The sequence below is a fragment of the Nelumbo lutea genome, chromosome 4, assembly GCF_056320005.1.
Source record: "Nelumbo lutea isolate HS-2025 chromosome 4, American lotus-T2T, whole genome shotgun sequence".
NCBI classification, from domain to species: domain Eukaryota; kingdom Viridiplantae; phylum Streptophyta; class Magnoliopsida; order Proteales; family Nelumbonaceae; genus Nelumbo; species Nelumbo lutea.
The window spans coordinates 25,178,250-25,193,866 of record NC_142687.1 but is presented as its reverse complement, the minus strand read 5'-3'; the positions used below and the strand labels follow the sequence as shown (position 1 = coordinate 25,193,866).

General features: G+C 38.3%; 1 long non-coding RNA gene across 1 annotated transcript in view; it reads left to right on the top strand.

Annotated features, from left to right (window-relative positions):
• Positions 1–15,617, top strand: part of LOC148854721 (uncharacterized) — a 46,331-nt gene that overhangs the window by 28,904 nt on the left and 1,810 nt on the right. Inside the window, exon 3 of the long non-coding RNA XR_016112694.1 lies at positions 3,736–3,856. This is a non-coding gene — a long non-coding RNA (uncharacterized LOC148854721). The remainder of the gene's footprint in view (positions 1–3,735; positions 3,857–15,617) is intronic.

Genomic DNA, 15,617 nt, shown 5'->3' with positions numbered 1-15,617 from the left:
AGCATGGAGAAATACATAGCAAGTGGTCTATCTCCCTGTTTTGTATTAATCACATGATTCCTTAATTGATAGGCTCTAGCTACATTCTGTTTCTAGGTATAGGTCTCAGTCACTCCATCCCAAATCTCCTTTGTATTATTTTCCCACAAAAATTTTTTACCGATGTGAGGTAACATAGAATTACATAGCCAGGGCATCACCATGTAGTTTTCCTATACCCATTGGGAGGAATCTGCATCAGGTTTCTTCTCCTCCCAAATGATGTACCCCAGTTTCCCACAAGCACAATAGCAATCTTGGCCAGTTGTGCTCATTCTAAATAATTTGTACCATCCAATTTTATTTTAGTAATAATTCCAGACCCAAAAGAATCACTACTACCTCCTACACCCAGACCCATGTCACTGGTGGACTTTTGCTTAGTACTCCAATTCTCTATTTCAACTTCAAACAATTTAAAAACAAAAAAAAATTAGGTAGAAAGCATCCAAGATCAAATCAATCTCACATACAAGGATAACAAACCTTTTTGGCAAAAGAAAAACTTATATTAAGAGAAATCTCTCTTCTCCCACAAGAGAGAAAAGTGAATTGATCACTCCAGAAGGCTCATAAATTGGCCGAAACCAAACCACCCCCTATATAAAACCTAGAGAAGTCCAAAATGGTCCAAGCGCCCAATATGAGATAAAAAATGAAGAGTCCAACTTGACTAGGACTCTTCCCCGCATTCCAGTTCTTCCTGATTTTGATGCCAAAACACAGATCACCCTCTTGATGACTGAAACCCACCAAAAAAATCCAAGAATGGGCAGTTTGAAGTAGATCGATCATCCCTTTATCTCCTCATGCAATTGGCTGATCTAGCACTGCATGGAAGAACTTCAAGAAACCCTAGTCTTGCTCTGATACCAAGTAGGAAACTGCTGAATCAAAGAATTTGTAAAAAAAGAGATGTTTCTTGAGGAAGAAGAGAAAGAGAAGAGAAGAGATTGAGAAAGAAAGAGAGAGCCAATAGGTTTTGGCCACCCTCCCCAGTAGTATTTATACTTTTAATTAAAGGAAGGCTACAATGACTAATATGCCCTTATAGGGTGGCTAACACATAAAACTGCATTAAAGAACTTAAAAAGCCACTAAAAAGGGACTCAACAAGTGTGTTGTGGTCCCCACTTCCTATCTAAACAAATAATAAACAAAAACAACTAATAAATCTGCACAAATCTGCCCAAAATCCTTAACAATGCTAATTTCTTTCCCACCTATATTTCTTTATCAATCATTATGTTCATAAAGTTGCAATGTAGGAAAAGTTGCAAAACACTTTAGTAGGTCCCCCTTAAATCTGCACATAAAATACATTATGTGCATAGTGCACACTTATAATCTGGTTTTTTAATACAATTCTTTTACCTCGTAAAAAAATTTCATCGCATTTTGAATTTGAAAATGTTTACACAGTAGGCAAACTATTAGTTTAAAAAAAATGTACAAGTGGAGCTACCTTATAATACAAAGATTTGACTAGACTTACATAAACTAAAAGAAAAAATAAAGTCAGCTATAGGAAACCCTGCTAGAGGAACCAACCTCCACATCAGCTCTCTTCAGTCAACTCCCTCTCTGGTAAACAGTCAGCCATAGCTTATTTTTTTTGTAAGTAAAATAAAATTTATCAAAAGAAGAATGGAGATTACAAGGAAGGTGATAAGAAATCACTTGAGAGGAGAAGAGAAAAATGACAACCCTTTGCCCAACCAAAACCCAACTCCAAACCCTCCAACTTACATCCAAACCAATCTCCAAAAGAGCACACATAACCAAAGAAAGAGTGAAAATAACAAAAGCTTACACCAGACCACCTAACCAACCAAATGACAAAGATGCCAATCCCCAAGTGAATTATCAGAAGCTTACAACAAAAGACTACCAAGCTTTTATGAAACACCACACCAATCAAAACTCACCTATTCTGCATCTTCAGTGGCTTGAAAAGTAACCTCTTAAGTCCTCTTAAAACCTTTCTATGTTTTCTTCATCTTTTTGATAGGCCCAACCAAGTTTCAAAGTAGTGATACAATATGCCTCATATCAGGTGTTTCGTATTGTATCTTTTGGGTACCAATATGCTAAACAAAAGGGGTTTTGGGGTTTGATCACTTTCAGGGAGTAGCTAGGCCTAAGACCGATCCCTTGTGAAATAAAAAAAAAAAACTAAAGAAAAGAGGAGAGTGCCCTTTGAAACACCTGATATACAAGTTTGTGCATATCCGCTGTATTTCTTTGAACCTTGGATCCAACCCCAAATAACCCCCCCCCCCCCCCCCCAACTTGGCAAAAACTTTTAAACCTAAATAGTTCGATGTTTCTTCTGCCTTCTGAAGAATCTTACTGCATTAGGAATTTTCTCAAGCTTAGATCTAGCATTGGTTCTCTCTAACTCTAGAACCACATTAGTGGTTGTAGAGAGACTGGGCCGAATGGGCCCTAGTACTTGTTTATGTTTTAAGTAGCATCGTGTTTACATTTATATGTTAATGGGCCTGTTAACATGTTTTGTGTTTCTTTTAAGTTATTTAAGTGCTGGCCGCCCACTTAAGGGCAGCGATGTAATTAGTCATAGTTAAGTGAGTTTAATAAAAGATTAAGAGAGAGAAGAGGAAACCATTGAACTCTCTTCTTCTTCATTCTGCTGTAATCACTTCTTTTTCTTTTTCTTTTTCTTTTTATTGCTGTAATTAGGTTTAATTATCAGATTTGAAGAACAATTTTACATCTGTTGTATCAAACTTGAACAAGGGGAAGGAAAACTCCATTCAATACGTGTTCAATTGTTATATTACAGTAATAACTTTTAAACAGCGGTTTGGCTGAGTTATGAATGTTGTGATGTTACTATCTCACTTTAAGTGGTCAATGCTCTAAACTCACCATCTTAGGCATTTCTCCACCAGTTTATGTTTTGTGATTGCAGATGAGGTTGTAAGCAGAATATATATATATATATATATATATATATATATATATTGTGCGTGTGTGTGTGTGTAAGAAATACAAGCTCACAGTGTAAACTCAGAACATTGATAATTTGTGTTCTAGTTTCTAGTTTATAATGCTTATTTCACAGCTTATTTGTGTTTTGCTGGTTCAGATGATCTTTATTTGGTTATGAAAACTAAGAACTGTTCTGATCATGGATGCATTTCATTTTATACAAATGTCCAGCCTTTAGGAGGAGTGCAACTTGGGCAGGCTCGGGTTGGGAATTGTTTAAATTTTAAGGGGTCTGGCCCTAATGCCTGGGCACATTGCAGTGTGTAAACTGTTCAAATTGGGTACATGACTTGCACTCCTACCATCCTTGCTTCATATCTTGCCCGTTTCTTTCTTGCCACACCATTTTTTTCTCCAAGAGAGGGGAAAATAGTGTTGGAACTATTGATCAGGTCAAGCTTGTGGTGCCAGCCTCTACTGAATTTTACCCTTTGCCATCCTTAATCTCAGAGAATGATTCATTAAACATTTAAGTTTTTAACTAATCTCAAGGGAAAGGAGGGTATTATTCATTTTCCCCCCCATACCCCCACCCTAAAACAACATCCTCCAGAAAATAATAAAAAAGAAGCAAATATGTGGATTCAGTTGTCTTATCTTGCTCACATGCACTGATGCACATAAATTTTTAGGCAGACTATATATCCCAGTGTTGACAGTTATTGTTTTATTCTGTCTCAGACGTCATTGGGTTAGAGAAGAGGACTTGGCCAAGGATTTGAAAGTGCATTCTGAACAACTAAGGCGCACTTAGAGATTTTTTGAAGAAGAAAAGCTTGTCACCAGGGATCATAGGAAAGAGGTCAATATTGAAGATGGATGCAACTGTATCTGAAGCAACAAAAGTTCCTAACGAACAAACTAATAGTATAAAAACCACTTATCAGCAATTGTATGAAGAATATTAATTGAAACAATGAAGAATAATCAGTCATCTGAAATCATCTATGGAGGAAAGTAGAGAAAACTCAACCTTTATTCAAATTCTAATATGCCAAGATTGTGTCTACAAAACAAGGGTGCTGCCCCCTTTATGCTTAAATTATAAAGAAACCAACTTAGACTAGAACTAGGATTTGTGTTTAGACAATAACTCTTATCAATGTAAAGAAACCAGAAATTACCAAAAATAATAAGTTATGATTTTACTATAAATAATAATTTCAGGAATCACCATAAATAGTAAACTTGAAAGTTACCCTAAATAGTAATTTCCTTTTTTTATAGGAATAGTAAAATTCTGAAAAACTTAATCTGGATACTTTACACTCCTATTTGTGATCAAAATCTATCAATTAAATGTTCAAAAATACCTTATGAATTAAAAAGCTTAAAAATACCCTTTTTCATAATCAAGTAAAAATTTCATTAAGTAGAGAATGTTACAACTGATAGGATGATGAATTAACACTCAATTACAGAACTATTCATAAAAAAACACCCAATTACAGAGTTTAGCCAAAACAGACTGTAAACTTACAATTGGGGGACTCCAATTCCAAAATACAATCAAATCTTCCCAGTCTGATCTAACTCTAAAAGAGTTCTAAAAGTTTGATCCAAAGGAAGTTCTTTCTAACACAGAAAATTCTGGCAAGATTAACACCCAATCAATTATCATCTAACCGATATAAGCACACAACCCGTCTCCATTTCTTGTCTTGTCTTCAAATAGTCCTCTCTCTCTCCAAATTCTCCAGCAGATTGCACGGGATACAGCTCCAAAAATCTTTGCCTTTTACAATCTTTAATACTTGGCTATCTTGAAAACATTTCATTTGGGTGGCTAGGTCTATTTAGCTGAATGTTACAAAGAGAAGTAACTCCATAGCAGCTTTACCACTCTACATGTTATAAACAATCTTTCGTCTTGCTTTTACACATGTGGCACAAAGTTGTCAAACTTAATCCTCTTTTCTTTGACTGATCCATTGTAAGAATGCTGTGTAATACCACCAACCAGGAAAAGGCCTCCAGCCTAGGTGGAATAGGGTTACCCCATATTCCTATAAGAATGGAAAATTTCACCTGATTCCTGATGATTACATTATAGAACAATTTCACACTCACTCCATTGCTGCACTCCTTCCACCACCTTGCATCTTCTTTTGAAGAAACAATCCATATCTAGGGGCATGTCAAAGAGGGCATCTGTTGAAGTAGTGAGAAATGATTTAAGGGCTTATAACACATTGTTGGGACAATGCTTTGATGATGATGATTCTTTAAAGAAAAGAGACAAAGCTAAATGGTTTGCCACCTCAACTATGACTACCATAGCTCACACATGCTTTAACCAAAACTGATAAACCTTTAACCAATGATACTACACCCTTGGTCAAGTAAACCGTGACTTTGTCTTTTACCATTGACCAAAATCTGCAGTCATTAGAAAAACAGCTCCAAAGATGCTTCAAGAATACAGACTTATGCCCATCCAATTTGGTTGAAACTGGTCAAGTATCTAGTACTACAAGAAATTAAGAATGCTAAGTTGTGACAAAATTTGGCTTTAATGTGCCAAGTAACTCGGGGGTTATAGCCTGATTGCTTGGGGCTGTCAGGTTGGATTGTTAGTCACCTGTGCTACTTTAGCCCTTCTATTTTGGTTTCTTTCCTTGGTTCATGTTTGCATCAGCATCTCCGACACTTCTCTCACTCTTTCAGTATTTCACAAATGCATTAGGCTTTATGTTTATGGTATTTCTGTTTATTACCATTATGTTGAAAATGATTACATGGGATAATCATGTCAGTTCCAAAATTCAGCAGGAACTGTACCTAAACTTTCTAGTGGTTAGTACCAAGTATGAAATGGTCTGTTTGATATTCGCTATCTTGGGTATTTAAGAGGTGTAGGTAGTATTCAATCAGCCTAAAACTTTGTAGTTGATGTCACCCATGCCTCCTTTAACTGGTCATTAATCTGCTTTGAAGTTTGGTTCGGATTTGATGGGGTTTTGATTCCATCTTGTAGTTGACAGTCCTGAAACTTTCCGTTTTGGGACTGAGATCGATACAGCCCTATTATTTTGAGATTTCTGCAGCAAAATCTCAGTTATTTGGTGAAGTATTAACTAGTATTACTTTTAAACTGTTACTGATCTAAGTTGGGTGGTTAATCTCTGGTTTTTCCTTTCTCTTGAAGTCTATTAACCTATTTTGGACTGTGGTTGTGTTTCGGAATGTCTGAGAAGTTTGATATCATTCCCATAAAATTCAATGGAACTAACTACAGCATGTGGAAGTTCCATTTCGACTTCTTTGTTGAAGGGAAAGGCCTGGAGGGATAAATGAATGGGAAGCTTACTAAGCCGGGTGAAACTGATACCAAAGGTTATGCACAATGGAAGTTGGATACTGGGAAATTAGTTTCTTGGATACTCAACTCAATTGTTTCTCATATTGCAGTACCCATAAGAAGGATGCATACAACTTATGAGATGTATGCATACTTGAAGGTGGACCACCAATCCAACATATCTAGACGGAATCAAATTGAATATGAAATTTTTGCCTATTGCCAGGGAGATAAGAAGATTCAGGAATATTATGCCAGTTTCATTGACTTGTGGGAAGAATATGAGCTTGTCCGTACAGACCCTTCGGATCCAGTAGAATGTGTCAAGTATCTCCAGCAGCACTTTGAGATGAGAAAGGTGAATCAATTTCTTATGAGACTTAGGCATGAATATGAGATAAATCTGGTCTAACATTCTGAGTAGAAGAACTCCTTTAGACTGGATTCAGTGATGGGTGAACTGTTGAGGGAGGAGACTAGACTCTTAACTACTGCAAGTTTTGATGGAAAATTAATTGACTCTAGGGCTGATACAATTTTTATTGTTCAAGGAAACAAGAAATCTGGTGCTAGGGACTTCTCCAAAATATAGTGTTAGGGGTTTGATCACATTGCTTTTCATTGTAAGAAGAAAAATCTCTACATTTATTGTAAGACTATCTAAAGGTGCCCAAAAGAAGAATCAACCACATGCATATCAAGTGACTGAGGGCCAAACCACTAATACCTCATCTTCCAAGGGTGATTCTTCTGCTACGGGTGAGGCTTATGGATCTATGGATGAGTTTTCTGGTTGGCATCTACTGCCTCATATTTGGATCATTGTAAGAAGAAAAATCTCTACATTCATTTTCTGCTATTGGCTTGTCTAGTGAGTTTTCTGGTTACTGTTCTTCTTAATCTCATATTTGGATCATTGATTTCGGAGCAATTAATCACATGACAGGGGCTTACCCTAAACCCCCAGATAGCATTTCTAAAACCCATCATAGACATATCATTACTGCCAATGGTGAAAAGTTGAATATCATTGGTAGCAATGACTTATCCCTTAAGTTGTCATATACTGCCTCCTTTCCTCTTACCACAACTTTTATTGTTCCTAACCTTACTACTAATCTGATTTCTATTGGCCAACTTGTTGATGAAGGATATACACTTACGTTTTCTCTGATTCAGGACCAGTACATTGGCAAGGTGAAAGGGAAGGGGTGTAGGTTCGGCTGTTTATTTGCATTGCAGTTCAAGAATTCTAAAGCACTAGCATCATCAGCATATTTTAGTTCATATACTTCTGGATCTTTTTTTGGGCAAAGAAATAATGTTTGGGATTTATGGCATAAAAATTTGGGACATCCACATCTTGAAAAGTTGAAATTTTTGTTTGACTTCGGTTCTATTAAAAATAAAATTCCATCTTTAAATACTTTTGATACCTCATGTCTTTCTTGTTGTTTGAGTAAAAGTCACATCTACCCTTTCCTCACACATCTGACCATGCCACCTCACCATTTGAAATTATACATAGTGATGTTTGAACTTCATTTATGATAAAGTTCTGATATGCACTTGAATCCTGTTAGAATTAGTATTAGAGAGATATTAGAATAAGTACTAGAGAGAATAAGAGAAGTAGAAAAGAAGAAGAGAAGGAAAAGGCTGGTTCGAACTAGAGAGCAAAATCACTCTCTCCAGTCAGCCAGGTTATATTTGTATGTTTCTATTCAATAAAATAAAAGACTATTATGTCCCTACTTAAGTATGGGACACATCACTTATCATAAACATTACACATTAGCTTAAACATAAGTAGAAAGACTAAACTGCCCCTATATAGTTGACACTAACACTCCCTCTCAAGCTGGTGAGTATATATCGTATAGTCCCAGCTTGTTTACATATGTAGTCACTCTTCCCCGACTCAACCCTTTGGTGAATAAGTTTGCCCATTGACTCCCTGTGTTAACGCATGTGATATCCTCCACTAAGCACGCTTTCTCTCACAAAGTGACAGTCAACTTCTATATGCTTTGTTCTCTCATGAAACACTAGATTAGAAGATATGTGGACTGCAGCTTGGTTGTCACAATAAAGTTTCATTGAAATGTCAATCGAATATCCCATCTCTTGTAGAAGATTTTTCAGCCACACTAATTCACAAGTGGTATCTGCCATGGCTCTATATTCAACTTCTGCATTTCTTCTTGCTATAACTGTCTGTTTTTTACTTTTTCATGTCACCAAATTACCCCCAAGGAAAGTACAATAACCTGTGGTGGATCTTCTGTTAGATACAAAACCAGCCCAATTAGCATCAGTTTATCCCTCTATTTCAAGATTTCCTTCACTCTTGTATATCAAGCCACAACAAGGAGCTCCCTTCAAATACCTTACAATCCTTAGAACTGCATCCCAATGTAGAACCCGGGGTTTCTGCATAAACTAACTCATCACACTAATTGCAAATAAAATATATGGCCGAGTAATGGTTAGGTAATTTAGCTTACCCATCAACCGCCTGTACCTTCCAGGATTTTCAAACTCCTCACCCATATCACTGCTCAACTTGGTATTTGGTTCCATAGGTGTTTCATCTGGTTTGGCACCTAACAATCCTGCTTCCTCCAACAAATCAAGAACATACTTCCTCTGGCACAAATTAATACCATGCTTAGACATTGCTACTTCTATCCCAAGAAGTATTTTAATTTACCAAGGTCCTTTGTTTGAAAGTGCTCCTGCATGTAAGGGTATCAATGGACCGGTTTTGGATTGAACTCCGTCCAGTCCAAAATTAATTTGGACGGATTGGATGGACCAATATTGCATTGGACCAATCCGGTCCAAAATATTTATTAGATTGGATTGGACATTCAGGTAGCTGATGGGAACCATCACACTAGATTTGTGTTCACTGTTGTCTCCAATATCTGATTTTTTTTTCTTTCTAATTCATTTCTCACCACACTGCACACTAGTAAAACCACCTACAGTCACAATTTCAGCAATACCCATCACTGATTTCTTCACTCTCCACACCACAAAGCTACCACACAACTACCTGAATACACACCATAACACTAGCAACTCACCAACCACTTGATCCACACTGAAATACCCACATAACCCACACATTTAATCACCAAAAACCCAACCTGCACTCGACTGTCCACTGCACCACCTGAAACAGCCCTCTTCTCACCATCGATTAGGGGGGCTTCCTACAAACCACCACAAATACCCACCAAACTATTGACCGGAGGCATGAAAACCTCTAAGAGGAGAGGGCGACCACTCATTTTCAGCTCCTTTCCCTATCTCCAACAGATGATGAAGAAAAATTGAAAAACCCTAGGCTGAATGGCGATAAAACAGAATTCTGGGCAGATCTGATTTTGTCACAGTTGCTTTGATACCATGATAAAGTTCTGATCTGCACTAGAATCCTGTTAGAATTAGTATTAGAGAGATATTAGAAGAAGTACTAGAGAGAATAGGAGAAGAAGAAAAGAAGAAGAGAAAAGAGAAGAGAAGGAAAAGGCTATTTCAAACTAGAGAGCAAAATCACTCTTTCTAGTCGGCCAGGTTATATTTATATGTTTCTATTTAATAAAACAAAAGACTATTATGTCCCTACTTAAGTATGGGACACATCACTTAACATAAATATTAACATCAGCTTAAACATAAATAGAAAGACTAAACTATCCCTATACAGTCAACACTAACAATTTATTATTTCTCAACTTGGATACAAGTACTTTATTTTTTTGATTGTTGATTGCATCAGGTATACGTGGATTTACTTTCTAAGACATAAATAAGACGTATATCCTACATTTCGGCTTTTTCATGCTATGATATGAGTCCAGTTTAAGTCTCATATACGTATTCTCCATTTAGATTCAAGGGAAGAATACATTGATGGGGACTTTTTATCCTGTTTGAGAAGTCATGGGATACAAGTTCAACGAAGCTGTCCAGATACACCTCAGTAGAATGGAGTGGCTGAGTGTAAGAATGGTGTGGAAATTGCTTGCTTTAGGTTAGTGAAGGCTTGCTGGGCTTGCTCACTCCATTGAAATGCATTTTTCCTTAATAATTGGGTGAGTGGTGCTATTAGCCTTGCATAATGTGGCATAAAGCACCTGTAATAGCCTGTGAGGTCTAGAAAAGCCCCCAAGGCCTTGACTGATGTAGGTTTTGTCCATTGTTGAATGCAAGCAACTTTCTCCGGATCAGCCATGACCTTCCCTTCTTTGACCACATGGTGTAGGTATTGGACTTGTTTTTGTCCAAAAACACATTTGGAAGCCTTTGCATATGGTTGATGTTTTCTTAGAAGTTCCAAAGTGATAGATAAATGTTGTAGATGAGAAGCCCAATCAACACTATATACCAAGATGTCATCAAAGAAGACTAGAATAAAGTGGTGCAAGTGGGAACGGAACACCTCATTCATGATGGTATGAAAGGTTGTTGGTGCATTTGTCAATCCGAAAGGCATGACAAGAAATTCATAGTGACCATCATGTGTACGGAAGGCCGTTTTAGGTACATCTACTGTATGCATCTGAATTTGATGGTAGTCGGCTCATAGATCAAGCTTAGAAAATATGGTAGCAGCATGTAAATCATCTAATAGCTTGTCAATGATTGGAATGGGGAACTGGTCCTTTACTGTGATCTGATTTAGAGCCCAATAATCTACACAAAACCTCCATGTTCCATCTTTTTTCTTGACTAGAAGGACGGGTGCTGAATATGAACTTGAACTGGGCTGTATGAATTTTTTCTCTAGTAATTCTTGAACAATTTTCTCCATGTCTTCCCTCTGAAATCTGGGGTAGTGATAAGGTCTAATATTTGATGGAGCTGCCCCTGGGATGATCTCAATTCTATGGTCCATGGGTCTGGAAGGAGGTGGTTGATTGGGTTCTTGAAAGACATCTGAATAGGTGTTGAGTAACCGCTGGAGTCCTTGTTGATTTTCTAGTGGTGTGGCTGCTTCCTTTGGACTGGTTAAAACTGGGCTGGTATTCAATCCCATATGCAATAGGAGGGTTTGCCCTTCACTGCAACTAGTCTTGAGGATGGCTCTTAGTTCTTCTTGTTGTGGTGCACTCTTATCCACCCCGTTCAGATGATACTTCTGTCCATTAATGGAGAAATCCATTGTTAGTCTTGACCAATCACATACAACCGGTCCCAACTGTTGTAGCCACTGCAAACCTAATACCACATCAGCTCCGCTCATCTCTAATGGATGGTGGTCCACTAGAAATGAATGTTGCTGTAACTTTAGGTGGACCCCTCTGCATATGCTATCACAACTGATGTTGTTGCCATCTGCTACATGTACATTGAATGGCAACACCTGTTCTTGTATTAGGCCCAATTGTTTGGCTGCCATTTGGGTCACAAAGTTGAGAGATGACCCACTGTCAATTAGAACTGAAATTGCTTGACCCTGTACTGATCCAACCACTCTCATTGTCTGGGTGGAGGTCAGTCCTGTTAACGCATGAAAGGATATCTCGGGTGGGTCTGGCTCATCCTCAAATTCTAACTCAGTAGGTATTGCAATGGGTGTGTAAGGGATTTCCTCCTGAGGTTCAGCTTCATCTGTCTGTAGTAAGAATAGTTGGGGATTCTTACATTTATGGCCTGGACCGAACTTAACGTCGCAGTTATAACAAAGGCCGCAATCTCTTCGGGCTTGCATCTCTGCTCAAGATAATCTTCTTAATGGCACTGGGGTGGGTACAATGGCTTGGGTCTTAGGTTGAGGATTTTCAGCCTGCCCATGTGTCTGATTTCTTGTGACTGTCGGGTTGGATCCCAGGATAGAAGGATTACCTGGTTGGTTTAGTTGTCGGTTCCAAGACTGTGGTCCAGAGTTGAATGTGTTCAGTCGATTGAATCTTTCTTCTTGCAATCTTGCCAAACCCATTGCCTCCGATAGGGAGGTGGGTTGGAGTGACTTCACTTCTATTCTTATTTCTTCCTTTAGGCCGCCGGTGAAGCTGCCAAGCGATGCAGTTTCAGGCCACCCATGAACCCTTGTTGATACCAATTGTTGGGTAGCTGCCAAACTCAGATCCTCTTCGAGGGAGGATAACCTCCAGAATAGGGGAAAGTGAGAGTGAAGAGAGAAAGAGATCAAATCTTCTTATTGTAAGTACACGTCTGCATTTATGTTCAATCTTGCCTTCAATGTAACTGATTTACAACAGAATTATAACAACTTGCCAACTTGTTTGATTAACTCCAACTGTCTTTGCACTGGCTTCATTATGTTGAGGTGGCCTTAACTGATTTACAACAGAATTATAGCAACTTACCAACTTGTTTAATTTGGTTAACTCCAAGTTGATTCAGTTAATTCCAACTGTCTTTGCACTGGCTTCCTTATGCTGAGGCGGCCTTCTTCTCCTTCTAGAATATACTTGTAGTTACTGCCCCCTTGTGCCTCTAACAAAATGACTCAAAGCAGAAAAAGATAAATGACCCAAACGAAAATGACATAACATGACACAACTAACAGACTCTGAAGAGGTAGATCCAAAAGCAACTTTCCCAGGTTGTCCTTGGCTTTGTCCAGGAGTATCCAGCAAGTATATTCCATTCGCCTCATGGCCACTCCCAATCACTTTTTGAGACTTCAGGTCCTGAGAAACACAATAAGAAGGGAAGAAGGTTACACTGCAATTCAAGGATTTAATTAGGCTACTCACAGACAATAAATTAGTATTTGGTCTAGGGACATGAAGAACAAAAGAAAGAGAAGAAGAGTCTGTAGTCTTGATGGTTCCCTTGCCAGAGATAGGAACAAGTGAGCCATCAACTAGGGTAATCTTATCACGACCAGGAAGCAAATCATAAGAAATAAACAAAGTGGAAAGGCTTTTCATATGATCAGAAGCACTAGAGTCAATAATCCAAGGGATCCTACGATTACCTGAGATAGTTGCATGATTAGCAGTAGCATGTATACCTGAATGTGCAAATGTAGAAGCAGTTAGATTGCCTAGAGGGTTGGAGGAGGAGGCTGCACTCTTAAGGAAACTAATCATCCTCCCATACTTCTCATATTCTGCCTTAATAACTGCTAACTGCTCAATAGCAGTCCTCTCATATGTGAAGCACCTGTCATTATCTGGGACTGTGGCTATGTTGGCACTTCCTGACTTCCCATTATCAACCTTCTTTTGAAAACAAGGTGGAAGGAGTTCGGGATGTAGTTTCCAACATTTATCCTTTGTATGTTTTGGTTTATTGTAGTACTCACATATAACTTCCCTTTTCCCTAAACCACCTGAACTGCCTGTAGTCACCTTTGATTTCAGCCCCAGATTAGCAAAATGGTCACTTGGGATGGTCCCTTGAACCTAGACCAGCCTCCTGCTCTCTTCACTACTCACCATGGCATAGGCCTGGGACAAAGATACATTGTCCTTAGCTATGATATTTTGTTTGGTAATGTCAAACTCGGGATTCAGCCCTGTCAAGATATCAAATACCCTATTTCTCTCAACTAATTTCCTGTATGTCTCAGCATCATTCGTGCTTTCCCAGACAATAGTTTCCATTAGGTCTATCTCTTGCCATAGGGATTTCAGCATTGAAAAGTATACTGCTAAAAGTCTCTCCCCCTGCCTTAGATTATTCACATCACTCCTTAACTTATATGCCCTGGTCAGATTCGGTTTTTGTAAATAAGTTTCAGCAATACTATATATTTCCTTAGTTGAATTCATCCATAAATAATGTTGACTAATTTGTGGTTGCATTGAGTTCACTAACCATCTAATAACAGCATAATTCTCTTGCATCCATTTCTCATAAGATGGGTCATCTTCCGGGGGTGATTTCTTGCTCCTGGAGATATACTCCCACTTGCCTCTACTACAAACATGTATTTTTACCGACTGTGACCATGCTAGATAGTTAGTTCCATCGAGCTTGACTGTGGTCACAGCCAATAGTGAGTCTACGGGTGCTCCCGGAACCTGTCCAGATTCTGCGCCACACTTATTTTCAACTTCTGAGATATCCATCTTCCTCAAATAGCTCCATAAGAACTTCAAATAGCTTCAAATGATAAAAAAGGAAGACAGAGAAAAATCAGACACCAAGTGCCAACCTCTATGAAGTCATATCTGCCAGCTGCGTCTCACCCAGAACCCGAGAGAAATAAGAAAACAGCATTCGCTCCCTGTAGGCTTCACAGAACACCACAAGGCTTGGATCAATCTTCAAGATAAAGAGGAAGAACTCCCTTAGTCACTGAGTGCCAAGGTGAAGCTCCCTGTGGGGCCCGCAATCAGAATTCTCCAGTTGATTAGGGTTTTGGGCAAAAAACTCCGGGGGCTGTCAGAATGATGACCAAGACAGCATCCTTCTCTCCAAAAAAACCACTAACAGCTGGGATGAATAGTTTCTTCAATCACTCATTTGATTCAGCTCTCCATACACACCGTGTATGGGAAAAAAAAAGGAAGGAAAGAGAAGAAAAAAGCCCGTTCTGATACCAAGAAGAAAAACAGTCCAAAAGAATGTGAGGACTGATTTTAAGAGTTGTGAAAAAGGATTAGATATCAGCAGCAAAGAGAGAAGAAGAAGAAGAAGTTGGTGGCAATAGGGTTTTGGGAGAATGGTTAATCGAACATTACTCCCTTCCCTAATCCTTTTCATTAAAAAAATAATTTACAAAGTTTTGGTATTTATAGAGAGGCCTTTAATTGGGCGATTAACTTAATTAAGCATAAACATAAAGAAACATAAAAGGCCCATTAGTTAAAGGCCCATTAACAAAAGAAACAGAAACATAAATAAATAAGAACATCCTATGGGCCATTCGGCCCATTCTCTCTACAAATATCAAATATTTTTTTGTTGTTTAATCATATTTTCTTTTTTATTGTCCCAATATAAATATCATTCATCAAGTACTTTGGCCCTTTCACTTTACCAACACTGATGGAGATGGGAAAGCTAATGTTTTAGGTTGAAAGAAACACTTTTTGTTCTGGCATGAGACATTGGGGACCATTGCTAGGGATCACCCGATGACCACTGGAGGTCAAAGCATCAGTCTAAAGATTGCCAATGGTTTACAAATGAAGCTTACACCCTATGCCTTAAGGCTTTATAGTTCCAAGAAAATGGAATGCCTTGTGTCATGCTTGTCGTCTGATAACACTGGTGTAGAAGCCTTATGGCCATTTGCAATTCATTAGCTTATTGCTTTGGAATAATT